General features: G+C 37.7%; 1 protein-coding gene across 1 annotated transcript in view; it reads left to right on the top strand.

Annotated features, from left to right (window-relative positions):
• LOC126263364 (dynein axonemal heavy chain 10) overlaps nt 1-15,380 on the top strand; it is a 1,742,213-nt gene that overhangs the window by 1,263,602 nt on the left and 463,231 nt on the right. The window lies entirely within an intron of this gene.

The following is a 15,380-nucleotide window of genomic DNA, read 5'->3' as shown; positions in this document are numbered from 1 at the left end:
CAGGATGGACTAATGACAACATTATGAAATGAATAAATTGCTACTCACCATATAGTGGAGATGCTGAGTTGCAGACATGCAGCCAGAGACAGTGGTCATGTACATATGAGTTGCATTTGCGATGTGCATGTGTATGTTGTCTAATTCAAAAGACTGACTTTTGGCTGAAAGTTTACTTGTTTACCAGTCTCTTTATTACGCCTGCCTGTGACTCTGACTCAGCTTGTCCACTTTATAGTGAGTAGTAATCTCTCATTTTCATAATATTGTGTAATATTATATTGTGTTATACATGTAATAAATCATTTCTCACTGATACTTTAACTGGCAAAGTTAAATCTGCTGTGGAAAAACCACTTCACATAGAAGGGGTAAGGAATTATCAATCCATCTTATTAATAACAGTATTCTCAAAAATTTTGGTAAGATCACATAAAATATGTGACATAACTAAGATTGGATTGCATCATGTCATCCTTAATTAGTGTCTAGTAGATTACTGCTAGGTACTTAAACAGTTTTTAAATAATTGACATTAACACTATTGGAGGTAATTTCATTTAATATATGTTTATTGTTGCTGGTAACACTGATGGTGACCAGTTTGTAGATAATATGATTCGTAATTATTGCAAAATAGATCAATAATGTACGAAAACTTCAAGGAGTCTAACTGAAATGAGTGAGTGGCAATTTATAATTTAGTGACAGAAGGCTATATTTTGTGTTCTATGTTCTTCCTGATACACATTAACGATTTTCCACTTCCAGTCTCTGGAAGAACCACATATTGGCCTTTTCAGAGATGATACCATAATAGGGATAAAAGTAGTACCAGTCCTCTAACTAAATGGCCAGCTAGAAATATGTTTGAAAAAGTCAGCTGAAGGTTCAAAGCAAATGGATTATCACTTAAATTCAACAGGACTCAGTTCAGTACTTCTAATACAACTCCAGAAACTATAAAGTAGATCTCTCAGGCACTGAAATACATGATGTTGTAAATGAATTACACACCTTAGTTCAGCCACGTTTGCAGTATGCTTGATTACTGCTGTGGGTGATTTAAGACTGAAGGAACTTGTTTATTCTGCGTATTTCTGTTTGCTAATGAGATACTGAATCATTCATTCGGGAAACTCAGCTTACAAGGATCACATTTACAGGATGTAGAAGTGTGTTATAAGAATTCTACCTAATGGTTAATGCCTGAATGGCCTTTATTGACCTTTGAGAAAAACTTACTCTTTTGATAAGTGCTATACCTAAAAACCAGAAAAGAATTAGTATGCCCTTTTAGGAGTTTCCAGTTCACTCAAGATTTATTGTTGCAACAGTGCAAGTGGAATACTTGAAATGATTACATTTACAAATCAGTAGCACAAGCTATCCTGAGGTACCAGATATCGATCCATGCTGAAACACTCATATTAGTACATCATGTATCCTCTGTGGTTGGCAGTGTAGGTGCTGACTCTGACATCCAGTTGATTGCACATATGGGAAATACTTTCCTGGGATATGTTACATAACACCTGTTTGCCCTGTTCTGAAAGTGTTGATGGTTGACAAGATACACGAGACACTTCTCGTCCCAACATATCCCCATATGCTTGATTGGAGACAGTCCATAGATCATGCTGGCTAGGGAAGTTGCAGCATATCTTGTAGAGCATGTTGAGTTTAATGGGCAGTATGTCTGCGAGCATCATCCTGTTGAAACAACACATCACCTTCCTGTTGCAAGATGGTGAAAGAACAAGTCTAACGACATTTTTCACAAACTGTGTGCTGATTAGCATCCCCTCCACCAACACCAAAGGTGAATAAGAGTTGTAGCTTATCAAACAGCAGACCACAAGCCCTGGAGTGGGGGCTAGTGTGTCTTGGATGAATGCACTTTATGAGACGGCACTCACCTGGTCTATGTCGAATGTGCGGACAATCATTATATGCAAGCAGGCAGAATGTACTTTCATCGCTGAAGACCACAGCATGCCATTCCATCTCCCCAGTGATCCTCTGACAGCACCTGTCAAGCATTGCATGTCTTTGCCACCATGGTTTGAGTGGCAGACGGGCAAGAGATATGCATCCCCGTAGTCCCACTGCTAATAACCGGTTAGTAGCTAAATGATCTACCACTGCTACTCTTACAATATGAGAAGCCTGCTGGGCATATGTACCGTGTGGATGTTCAGAACCTCATCTATATGTGTAAGAATGCTCACATGACCACTGATACCAGCATCATTGCACAACTGATATAGCATGTCCATCTTGTGTGGCAATTCTCTGAAAGGACCATCCCGCCACTTGCAAGGCGACAATCTGACCCCTTTCAAACTCACTCAGTTGGTTGTGGGAATATGAATTTTGTCAAATATGTGGACTGTATTATTGCCATTACTCTCATGAAATTACACTAAAGTGGACTTCTGCAGTTATGCCTATGGTGCAAACCATAAAGAGAAGAAGAAAAAAAAAAAAAAACAATTTCATTGACACTATATATTGAAGTAACAAATATGTTCAATTTCTGTGCAGAGCAGGACATTTATAAAAGAGATATATGTTTTTACGCCATAATTGGTGATAACAGTGGCTCTGGCTTGGATGCTGTCTATTATTTGTCAGATTTATATTCCAGTCCATGTATGTAACTTCTTCTCTGGTGAATTGTAGTGATTCAGTGGATAAATAAACTGAACACATCTTTTATTAGCTTGGAATGTATTTTTCACTCAAGGAATATACTTAGCATTCAAGGAAACATGCTATCCTGTCAGTAAGAAGAAGAAAAAGAAGAAAATCATTAGTCTGTAGGACTCTGATCTAAAAAAAAAATAAATCTGAAAGTGTTTGTTCAGATGTTTTCTCCAAAAATAGCCTCAGTATTTAGAGCACACATTCATGTGTACCAGTATCTATGCCACTGTATTAGCACTGAAGCAATCATACTGTTACAAAGGAAATATATCATCAATAATAATTGCTAGGCTGCTCCTGTAAGTAATTCACTTGATGACCAGTTTATAGCCTGGAAACCATGTCATTGGGTTACATCTGTTAAATTAGAAAAAGTGTTTTTAAGCAGGCCTGAGGAATGGTGGACCTTTACTTTCTGCTTACCTGACAATCCAGTGATTGCATCATTTATTCATAGACAAAAAATGTTCGGATCCATTCATGTTACAACTTTAATGTCATTATTCCCTGTGTTAGTAATTTGCTCTATTTTGCACTACCGATTGTAACTGCAATTTGACCATGCCTTTTCTAATTTAACAGATCTAACACCATGATGTGGCTTCTAGGCTATGAGACTGGTCATTAAATGAATTATATACAAGAGCAGCCCAAGTGGTTTTATTCAAGATGTCTACTTGTGGCTGCTGTTTTCTCTAATACAAAACAGTGTGAAAGGGAAAAATAAATCATAACAAAAAAAAAAACATATGAAAATGTACAAACAAAATTCTTATCTTTTCTTGTTCTCTATTTATTTGTTCTATTACAGTAGGAAAGATGCCAAAAGTTGTGGAGTTTTTATTTTTCTTAAATCCAGTGTGAAATATAAAAAGAGGTACGAGGCAGATGCATTGAATATTGAAAAGCATTTTGAAGCTGTTGCTGTTCAAGTGCATGGGAAGCTGGGTAACATAATAATTATAGCCACATATAGACCACCTAGTGGGGACACGGACACCTTCATTAATAAATCATGGTCTCTGCTGGACATTATGTTCACCAAAAAAGATGCTATAGCTTACTATGAGGTCTTTGACATAAATCTTGTGAATGACTCTTCATCAAGTAGCTGTTTCTTAATGAATTGCACAGCTTCAGTATGTTGCCTCTTGTAAACAGCACCACAAGAATACAAAGGGAATGGAAAGTCTTATTGGAAACATATTTTCAAATGTGGACATCACAGAGACAGAAATATTATTAATACTGAGTGAGGGCTATCTGATCAGAATACCCTTATTCTTAAAATTCCTCCCATACCTGTGAAAAAAAGGTATGTGCTTCTTTCTTACAGAAGAAATTTTCCTGCAGAAAGTTATAGTAGTTTTGTTGACAGTCTAAGTAACAAATCCTGGTTAGAAGTGCTTTCACAATCATTTACTAACAATGCTTATGATGCTTTCTCTTCAATATTCATGTCCAATTTTGAAATATGTGTTCTCAATGAATAGACCAGGGTCCATTCATGCTGAATCTCTAAATCTGATTTGTGGGTTACTTTCTGGCATTAAGATTTCATGTAGGTGTTTAAAAATGCTCAGTTCTCAAATGAAAAGATCCACAGAGCCCCAGTTTATAGAATACATAAAGATTTATAATAAAATATATCAATAGGTAATTGCAAAGGCAAAATTACTTAGAAATGATAGACTGTCAGGCAGTAAATCAGAATCAGATGAAATAATTACAAATTTGTGTAATAAGAGAAGTGTTGTAGGAGTTAATTTAGATCTTTCTAAAGCTTTCAGTACTGTTAGTCATTAAATTCTTTTATATATATGTTGGCAGCAATGAGGATAAAAGGGATTGAAAACAAGTGTTTTCAACCTTATTTGCATAGTGGATCACATCAGCTCATTCTGACCTCAAAATTAGATTAATATTGATGCAGAGAATGTTGAATTAGGATACTGCTGAGTGTTGTGTGCCCCCTCCTGTTCTTTATTTACCTCAGAAACTCTGAAAAGCCATACGATGTTAAAATAGCTTTTCAGACTAATAACCTAGTGAGGTATAGCCTTAAGCACGATATTGGCGAGAACAGAAATAAGTTTGAAAGATAGGGAGTTTATAAGATTCAGTGCAGAACTTGTGATGCAAAATATATGGGGCAGACAGGAAGATCATTCGCGATCCGGTATAAAGATGCGTTCAGGTTAGGAAATTATGACAAATCAGCTGTTGTGAACCATATATATAAAACAGGCCATCCCCTTAATAGCATAGAAGATAACGTAGAAATATTGCATGTAGAAAAGAAAGGGAGGAAACTTGATTTACTAGAGGAATTCGAGATAGTTATCCATGAAAAGAAACAAAGCAATATTCTAAATGCACAAGATAATTTTAAAGAAATGAGATTTTTTAGCGGGTTTTTAGAATTATTTTAGGGTAGGTATGCGACTTTAAGCTTGTAGCATGTCACTGACGGAGTTGTGAGAGGCTAACAATGGCAGACCAATGCAATAAGGAAATAAGGCGCCCAATAGCATAGCGTTACCGTCAAGCACACGGCTGTAACCACGCCACAACACCTAGGCACGTTAGTCCACAACAGCTCCCGAGCTGGCACAGTGCGTCAGCATACTTGTGTCAACAACTTCAATGTAAGACGAGGACCCACAGTCCAATATACTTTTAATTCTGTTTTACTCTATGGACTTCCCAACTATTTGTGATGGTATTTTGTCTGTTTAGTCCGTTTAATTTCATGACATAGGCTTTACAACCTGATGATGAGAGCATTGTCTCTTGAAACGCGTTGTTAAAATATATGTATAAGAATCGTGGTTGAATGCTAACAGAGATAACCAGTATAACGACAACTGCTACCTCGACTCCATAATGGATTATATTAAACAGTAACTGCTACTAACTGTGAACTGTAATTTGGCATCTAGCGAGTGAGGATTGTGGGGAGTGATGAGAGCCAATAGGTTATGGTGTGGGTAGATGTGGGATGTGGGGGAATGAACTCCAAGTACTGTAAATATGCAGTAAAGGCAACAGAAGCCTGCATTTTGATCATATATGAGCTCCTGGTAACTAGCTTCCTTTTCCACAATGGAGTAGAAAGTAACCTCTGTGATGGGCCAGGAACTACATTATCACTCATTTTCAAAAGAAGTCACAACTGACACAGACAGTAACAGCACAACACTGCAACAAAGCACACAACAATGCAATCAACACTGGCTAATGTACACTGCACAGTTGACAATGAACATTTGCAAATTGCTACATGACAAAATCTGTGCTGCTGATTACTGCCAACTGCTGCCAATCAGAACCAGGGAGTGTGCATGCCAGCTTATAGTTTCTTTCGCATAGTATCGTGAAGCCAACAAAAAAATCTGGTGCTATCTGGTGCCTACATTTGGAAGCTATCACACCACTCTTGTCTGAGTATAGACTGGTATGTCTATGGATTCAATGCAGGGGGTACAGATAGTCATGCAAAATACTTCTGAACACTTTTTCTAAAAGCTGTCTTGAGCAGTTAGCTCAGCAGCCAACACATATGGAAATATCTTAGACCTTAAAGCTAAAGATATACCTACTGGAATGTCAGTATAGAAACAGGGATTAGCAATCATGGTGTCATTACAGCAATTATGATTACAAAAGCTAATAAATCAGTCAAGAAGGCTAGGAAAGTGATTCTAATAGACAGAGCAGATTAGCAGTTATTTTCATCACATAGTTACAGTAAGATCGATTATAGAGGAATTATGGGCGAAGTTTAAGCAGATTGTAAATTGTGGTGTGGAGAGTTATATGCCTAGTAAGTGGACAAAGGATGAAAAAGACCCTCCATGGTTTAATAACAAAATGCAGCAGATGCTGAGGAAGCAGAGGCTGTTGCACACTTTGGTCAAAAGAGAATGCACAGAAGATGACAAGCAAACGTTAGTAAAGATTTGTGTATCTGCCAAAAGATCTATGCACAAAGCATTCAACTACCACTATCACAAATTAGTAAAAGATCTGGCAGTGAACCAGAGAAAATTCTGGTCTTATGTAAAATAGCTAAGCAGGACTAAGGCTTCCATTCATCCCTTGTTGACCAGTCTGGTGTGCCATTTTAAAACAGCACAACGAAAGACAAAGTTTTAAATTTCACGTCTATAGGCGAATGTTACAATCATACCATCATTTGATCACTGGACAGACTCCCATATGGATGACATAGTAATAAGCATCCCTGAGGTAGAGAAACAACTGAAAGATTTGAAAGCAAGTAAATTTTACAAAGTGTACTCTACTGCATTGTCACCTTACCTAGCTTGCATTTATTGTGAATCTCTCACCCAGCACAAAATCCCAAGTGACTGGAAAAATGCTCAGGTGAGTCCAGTATATAAAAAGACTAAAAGAACATACCCAAAAAATTACAGACCAATGTCCCTAACTTCTGTTCATTGCAGAAGCCTTGAATCTATTTTCAGTTTGAAAATAATAAACTTCATTCAGACTGAGAAGCTTATGCCCACAAATCAGCATGGTTGTAGAAGGCATCGCACTTGCAAAACTCAGCTTGCCCATTCTCATGTGATTATTGCGAACTATGGATGAAGGACAACAGCCAGATTCCATGTTTCCTGAAAGCATTTTTCACGGTACCTCAGTACAGGCTGTTAATGAAGGTATGAGGATATGGAATAAGTTCAGAAATATGTGAGGGGCTTGAAGGCTTCTTAAATAATAGAACCCAGTATGTTGTCCTTGAAGGCAAGTGTTCATTGGAGACAAGGGAGTGCCACAGGGAAGTGATACCACAGTTGTTCTCTATGTATATACATGATTTGGCTGGCAGGATGGGCAGCCAGCTGCAGTTGTTTGCTGATGATGCCATGCTGGAGAGTAAGGTGTTGAAGTTGAGTGACTGTAGGAAGTTGCAAGATGACTTTGACAAAATTTCGAGTTGGTATGATGAATGGCAACTACCCCTAAATGTTGAAAAATGAAAGTTAATACAGCTGAGTAGGAAGCACAAACCTGTAATGTTCATATCCAGTATTATTAGTGTCCTGCTTGACACAATCAAGTCATGTAAATATCTGGGCATATCACTTCAAAGTGAAATGAGATGGAATGAGCATGTGAACTGTGGTAGGGAAGGAAAATGGTGGACTTTGGTTTATGGGAGAATTTTAGGAAAGAGTGGTTCAGCTGTAAAGGAGATCATATGTAGGACAATGGTGCAACCTGTTCTGGAGTACTGCTCAAGTGTTTGGGATACATACCAGGTCAGCTTGAAGGAAGACATTGAAGCAATTCAGAGACAGGCTGCCAGATTGGTTACCAGTAGGCTTGAGCAACATGTACAGATGTGCTTTGGGACCTCAAATGGGTAGCCCTCAAGAGAAGGCGATATTCTTTTTGAGAAACAGTGTTGAGAAAATTTAGAGAAAATCGGCATTTAAAGCTGACTGCTGAATGATTCTACTGCTGCCAACATACGTTGCACTTAAGGACCACTAAGATACGAGAAATTAGGGCTCATACAGAGACATATAGACAGTCATTCTACCCTTGCTCTATTTGTGAGTGGAGCAGGAAAGCAAAGCATATGCCTAGTAGTGGTACAGGGTACCTTTCACCATGTACCGTATGCTGGCTTGTGGAATGTCGATAAAGATGTAGATGTAAATGAGTAGATTGTATTTGTTTTTTGGTCAACTTTTTGAGGTTGTTTGTTTTCCAAAAACTTTAATATGCCAACAGAAAACTGTGCATTTTACATTATTGACAGGGATTTGTTTTGAGAATTATGTCTTCTCACACCTTTTTACTTTCATTGTAGAATTTTTAACTTTAAAGTACTGTATAACCTCAAAATTGTAAAAAGTCACCACTGAGTGAGTTAACTTTGGAACAGTCCCAAAGTTAACACATATTGTTATAATTAGTACTTGTCCACTTTTTTAGTATCTCAGCTGTCCAGCCATGCCCAGAAATTGTGCTCTTGGAAAACAGCTATCAGAGAATCATACAGAGGAAAGCATGCATGGAGCCTTGCAAACAGTAAGAAGCAAAACTTTCATTATTCACCAAACAGCATCAGAATTTTGAATTTCAAAAGACACACTACAGTTGAAGAGCCAAAGAAATGTAAGTCCTGTTGGCAGAGCTCCTGTTCCTTTTACAAGTGAGAAAGAGTTGCAGTTTGTGGCTCATATCATTGCTGTATTGAATTATGGATTTTGTGATGAAGCACTTGACTTTCAGTATATTGTCAAGTCCTGTTTGGACAACTGTGGGAAGAAGAAAGTGAGGTTTAGAAACAACCAACTAGGAAAGGATTAAGACAGAAGGATCCATGTAACAACACAAATCAGTGTTAAACCAGAGAATTGTGCACAATCTTGTTGAAAATCCTGGTCCTGGAAAAATTATTACAAGGGGGGGGGGGGAGTAAGTACCCTGAGAAGATGCAAAATTCTTATGAGGCATGAACATCAATAATCGTGTGTGAAAATGTAACGGGGGATATTGTGCGACCATATATAAACTACAAAACAGAGGAAATGTGAACAACATGAGCTGAAACAGGTTCCTCCAAAGCCCATAATCATCAAACCAAGTCACTTTGGTTTTATGGACACACCTTTGAGGACTGGTTTACATTATTAATGTTGCCTGTTTTGAAGCACCAAGAAGGACAAAATTAGTTCCCAGATTTAATTAGAGGTACTAAAGCTATGACACGAAAACAACATAAAATTCCTAGCACATCTCCTGCCGCCACTGGATGTGGCATATTTTCACTCAATGAAAGTTGCTTTGAGAAAAGTGTGTAAAGACTGGAAGGAGACTGCCATTGGACATTGGTGACAGCTGTTCCCCTCTGAACTGTTTCCCACACTGCTGAAGAAACTTTGGAATCATTTGTTAGCACACTGGTCCATTCAAATTGACTGCCAGATTTCATGTGATACAAATTTATCCTACTCACAAACAAGTGGTCTTCAGAATTTTGCCATCACAAAGGCTGGCTTCATCTGTTTCTTCCCTCATTGGGATAGTTTCTAACTACAAATTGCAAAAAAATTTGAAGCAAACAAAGGAAATTACAAAATTGTAAGAAGGAAGGGTCTGAAAGTCCCCAAAGGGAAGAGTGTTTTGGTAGAAGAACTCGAAGCTGAAGCACCATCCCAGCACCAACCATGGTGCATGGTACATGAACTCAAAAACTTGTACCAGCACCGGAGATACCAAAAAGTGCCAGTAGTATCAGCAGCAGCAGTGGTGGTGGTCATAGCACTGTTATATCATTACAAGTCAGTGAAGAAGGCATAACCCTAAATGATGACTTCACTGATTTTAATGGTGAGTCAAAATATGTCTGTGGGACTGATCCTGTTGAATTATGAGGGTGAGCTTTATCCAGAACAGATAAGTAAGATGGAAGACAAAGATGATATACGAGGGCGGTTCAGAAAGTAACCTCCGATTGGTCACAGTGCGGGTTGTGGGGGGAGTAGCGACGCCATCTGTGCGTTCACGCACTCAACAGGTCAGTCGGCATCAAGCCGTGGTCGAGTGAACGTCGTACCTGCGCTAGTTTAGTTTTTGTGGCAGTTTGAAATGTGTGCTGCAATAGAAAACCCCACCAAATGTGAAGTGCGTGCTGTCATAAGGTTTTTTACGGCCAAAGGATATTCTGCAGCAGCTATTCATCGTGAGCTTTGTGCCGTGTACGGACCAAGAGTTATGAGTGAAGGAGTTGTCCGTGAATGGGTACGTTTATTTAAAAGTGGACGAGAAAACGTTCATGATGAAGAAAGGAGTGGTAGACCATCATTGGTGACTGACGAACTCGTTCAGACAGTTGATGCAAAAGTTCGTGAAAATCGACGTTTCTCAATGTCGGAGTTGTCTACTGGTTTTCCACAGATTTCTAAGACTCTCTTGTATGAGATAGTGACAGCAGGCTGGCTCCAGGCACAAGCGGGTGATTTTTATGCAGAAGGAATTTCAAAGCTTGTGAAGAGATATGATAAGTGCCTCAATCGCTATGGAGACTATGTAGAAAAATAGTGCAAAGATGTAGTTGTAAGATGTATATATTAAAATATTTTTATTTAACTTGGTGTATTTTTTTAAATCAACCGGAGGTTACTTTCTGAACGGCCCTCGTACTAATCACTGCTATGAGGAAATCTGGGGTGTACTGTTTCCATATTTGGAAACACGAAGGTCAACATTATATATAGATAAAGTCTTAGTGTATTGGCCTGGTATGTATTGAGAAAAAAATAAAAAAATTAAAACCCTATAAAACTGTTGTAAAGTTACCCCATTTTATGGTACCATTGTCACGTGCATTTCTGATTTAGTTACTGCAGCACATATTATAACTAAGATATTGTGTTGCATCTGGTTCTGCCTTTCAAGAGGAATGTATGCTCTCAACATTTATCTTAAGTTAATGCCATCTTCAATTTTGTCAGTGACTTAACACCAAAAAGTTAGAAAACTAGTAATTTTTACCACAGATTTTTCTACTGTGTTAATAAGAATCTCATTTTGTATACTAACTGCTTTGGTTCTTAAACAGAATTACTAAATTTTTAGCTCAGCAGATTAAAAGATTATCAGCAGGCTTAGTTTAATGTTATTTGTTTACTGTTCTGTAAAACATTGCACCAGCCACAATGAAGCCCCATTGTGAATGCTGTTCTCATACACATGTTGTTACCAAGGCTTTGTAAACCCTCATCACCAGTTTTGTAAAGGCCTCGGCACTACTACTGTGGAGGCTGAGTTGCCACTGTTGTTACGGTGCGCCGAGTTTGTGAAATGGCTTCTGGTGCAGTACACTGCAAACATAATTTCTCCCTGCCACTATTACACAGCTACCAACAAATTAGTAAGAAAGTCACTCAATTGAGTTAAAAAAATTTACTAATCTTTGTGACTAGTTGAATAGAGAAGTCTGCAACACTGCATGTAACATAACACAGAAAAGACCCTCAATGGCTAAGTGCAAATAATTGTAGGTAAACATCACATTACATAGCAAATGCAATTTACAACAACTGTCTTTTCCCTTCTAAGAGTTCCCTGTCTAAGTCACCCCTGGACGATGATCTATAAACAAGTGGGTAAGAGCTCCTCTTCTACCTTCTGAGTAGGCTTCTGGTCATTGTCATCAGGTTATTGGCAGATCATACTCAGCCAGCAAGTGGCCGAGGTGAAGTCGATATCTTCATCCTCCTGTAGTGCTGGTGGAACTTGTGCAAATAGTGAGTCACTTTGGCACTGACACCAGCTTGCATCTTTGTGCCTGTGGTGCTTTTGCCCTGGCACAAGATGGCTGACTGTGTCTGGGTCACACAAAAGGGTTTTTTAGATTAAGCAACCTCCATCGAGTGCAGATAATGGCAGCTATAGGAGACCTGGAAGTATTAGTGCAAGATGCAAAGGAATGGCCCACACAGGTGAGAGTATTAAAATTCTAATAGTTGACTGTCAAACCATTCACACTGAAGTGCCAGAGTTTGAAGTGCTCCTGAAAAGCAATGAAACTCACATAATACTACATACAGAAAGGTGGTTAGAGCCTGAAGTTGATGTCTGTGAGACCTTTGTGGAAAATTTAAGTGTATTTCAAAAGGACAGGATACTGGGAAATGGAGGTGTGGTGTACTTGTTATAGTAGACAAGAAGCTAAAATCCACTGAAATACAAAATTTAAGTTGCATGTGAGAGTGTGTTCACAAGACTCAATATCAGCAGTGGTCATAAAATTGTAACTGGATCCTTCTATTGACAACCAGATGTAACTGAAAACTCCTTTCGCTTGTACATAACTTCCTAAATTATACTGTAATCATCAGTGGAGACTTTAATCATGTAACAATCAATTGGGAAAATTGCAGCTTTGTAGTGATGGATGTGACAGGACATTCTATGAAACATGACTAAATGTGTTGTCTGAAGACTACTTAGAACAGAAAGTCAGAACTCCACTCATGATGGAAATATATTAGATCTAATTGAACAAACAGGCCTGACCTCTTTGTGGATGTCCACATCAAAACTGCTATCAATGACAATGAGCCAGTTGTGTCAACAATGATTACTAAAGGGCAACTAAAATAAGTAGAAAGATATATATGTTCAATAAACTAGACAAAAAATTGGTAGTCTTAAATTTCAGTGAGGATCTTCAAACTTTTGCTGCAAGACAGGAACATGTTGGGGGATGGTGGATCAATTTTGAAAAAAATAGTTGGCCACGCACAGGATAGATACGCACCCAGTAGCACAGTTCATAAAGGCAGGGACCCTCTATGATAGATAGTCACTGTAAAGAAGCTTCTAAAGAAACTGAGATAACTTCAGAACAGGTATAAAACAAAGCATAGTGCTATATATTGAGATATGGAAAATGAAACACATTTGCCTTCGTGACCACCGTAGCAGAATAGTGTCAAATGATCTTTCACATTAACCAAAGAAATTCTGGTCTTCTGCATCCAGTCACTTACAGATGAGACAGGGACTGAAATTGAGGGTAGTAAATCAAAAGCAGAAATGCTTAACTCTGTTTTCAAATGATCCCTTACAAAGGTAAACCCAGGAGGACTGCCTCAATTTAAGCTCTGGATAAGGACACTTGGGTAAATGCTGTCCTGATTTCTGAAAAGTATTGGACTCAGTAGTACATCTATGCTTTTATTATAAAAAAAGACAGTCATATTGGTTATCAAGAAAAATTTATGACTGGATTGAGAATTTTTAGGTAGGGAGGACACAGCAAGTTATTCTGGATGAAGAGTCATAAACAGATTTGTAAGTAACCTCAGGTTTGCCCCAGGGAAGTGTGTTGAAACACCTGCTGTTTATATTTTATGTTAATGAGCTTGTGAGTAATATTAATATGTATGCAGATGATGCAGTTATCTTTAGTGAAGTAGTGTGTGAAAGAAGCTGCATAAATATTAAGTCAGATCTTGATCAGATTTTAAAATGGTGCAAATTTTGATAACTTGTCTAAAAATGTTCAGAAATGCAAAATTGTGCATTTCAGAAAACAAAACAAAAAGGAGTATCCTGTGACTATACTATCAAAGAGTCACAGTTTTAATTGGTTAACTCGTACAAATTTCTGGATTTAACACTTTGCAGGGATATGAAATGGAAAGATGCTAGTGATAGAGGATGTCAGATCATTGTGCAAGTGTTTTACAAAGCAGGATCATGTTGTGATAGTGAGTGGAGCAGGAAAGATAGGGATCGGGACTACAATATTGAATGTGACCTGGTAAAAATAGCATTTGCAATAAACCATACAGATTTGTTGCTTAACTTGTTTCATGCTTTCATGCAGTATGATAGGCCTCAATTGAACAGCTCTGTCAGGAGGATCAGTATGGAGTTAGATCAGCATCTTCGGGCAGCTACTTTGTCAGGCATTGGATTGGTTCCTGGTGGAGTTATTGGTAGGTGGTGCTTCACAAGGTGTGGCCTACATCTCAATAGGAAAGAGCAGGGTAAATTGGCTAAAATGACAGCAAAATCTTTATTGGGGGGAGGGAGTGGGGCACTGAAACTCATGGGAGTGCCACTTTTTTAGGCTAAGATCAGTGTCCAACAATTCAACATTGAATGAAATTAAACTTAATGAGAAGTTCAGACAGGCAAGTACTAGAGATGGTAAAAATATCACAAAATTCTCATAAAACTACAGTGAAAAATAATGTTGGTTTATCACAAGATTCTCATAAAAGTGAAGCGAAAAATAATGTTAATATATTGCATCAGAATTTCAAGAGATTAAAAAACAAAGTAGATGAGCTTGTTGTTTGTTTAGAAGATTTAGAAACTGAGGGTGGAATAGATGTACATGCCTGTCTGAACATCATATAATCACAAACACGTAAAAGGCAAATGTAGGTGGATATAAGCCTTCAGTACATTTAAGTAGACACACTATGGAGAGAGGGAGATTTGCCATATATGTTAAAATTTATCAAAGTGTGAAGATTTAGAAACTAAAAAAAATTTTGTAGACTAACATATAGAAGCATGTGTCTGTGAGCTTAAACTAAATAATAGTACTTTTATAATTGTAGCAGTATGTAGGTCACCTTGGGGAAATTTTCATCTGTTTCTGAAAAATTGGATTCTTTGTTTTGCTATCTTGCAAACAGAGGGAAACAAATTATTGTTTATGGGATTGCACTGTAGATTTTCCAAAAGAGCCTGATAGAAAGAATGACCTTGAATTATTATTTGGTTCTTTCAATTTGACATCAGTTATTGATTTTCATACTTGGGTAGTACAGGAAAGTAGCACACTGATAGATAATGCTTTTGTAGACCAAAATAAATTTAATCAAATATATACTGTTCCTGTTAAGAGTAGTCTTTCTGATCATGATGCACAGTTAGTTACATTATATGACATAGCTCCATGTAGTAATGCAAAACAGTCCTTCAAAGTAATTCATTCAATGAACAATTCAACAATTGCAAATTTTTGGGAAAGCCTGCAACACTTAGACCGGAATGAGTTGTAAAATTTAACTCATTTCATGATGCCTTTATGAGTACACTTGAAAACAGTTTTCCTAAGAAAACAGTGAAACGTAATTGTAAAAAACCATCTAAAAAGC

The sequence above is a fragment of the Schistocerca nitens genome, chromosome 6 (assembly GCF_023898315.1).
Source record: "Schistocerca nitens isolate TAMUIC-IGC-003100 chromosome 6, iqSchNite1.1, whole genome shotgun sequence".
Taxonomy (NCBI): domain Eukaryota; kingdom Metazoa; phylum Arthropoda; class Insecta; order Orthoptera; family Acrididae; genus Schistocerca; species Schistocerca nitens.
The sequence above is the reverse complement of the archived record's forward strand: the minus strand, read 5'-3'. Positions and strand labels throughout refer to the sequence as shown.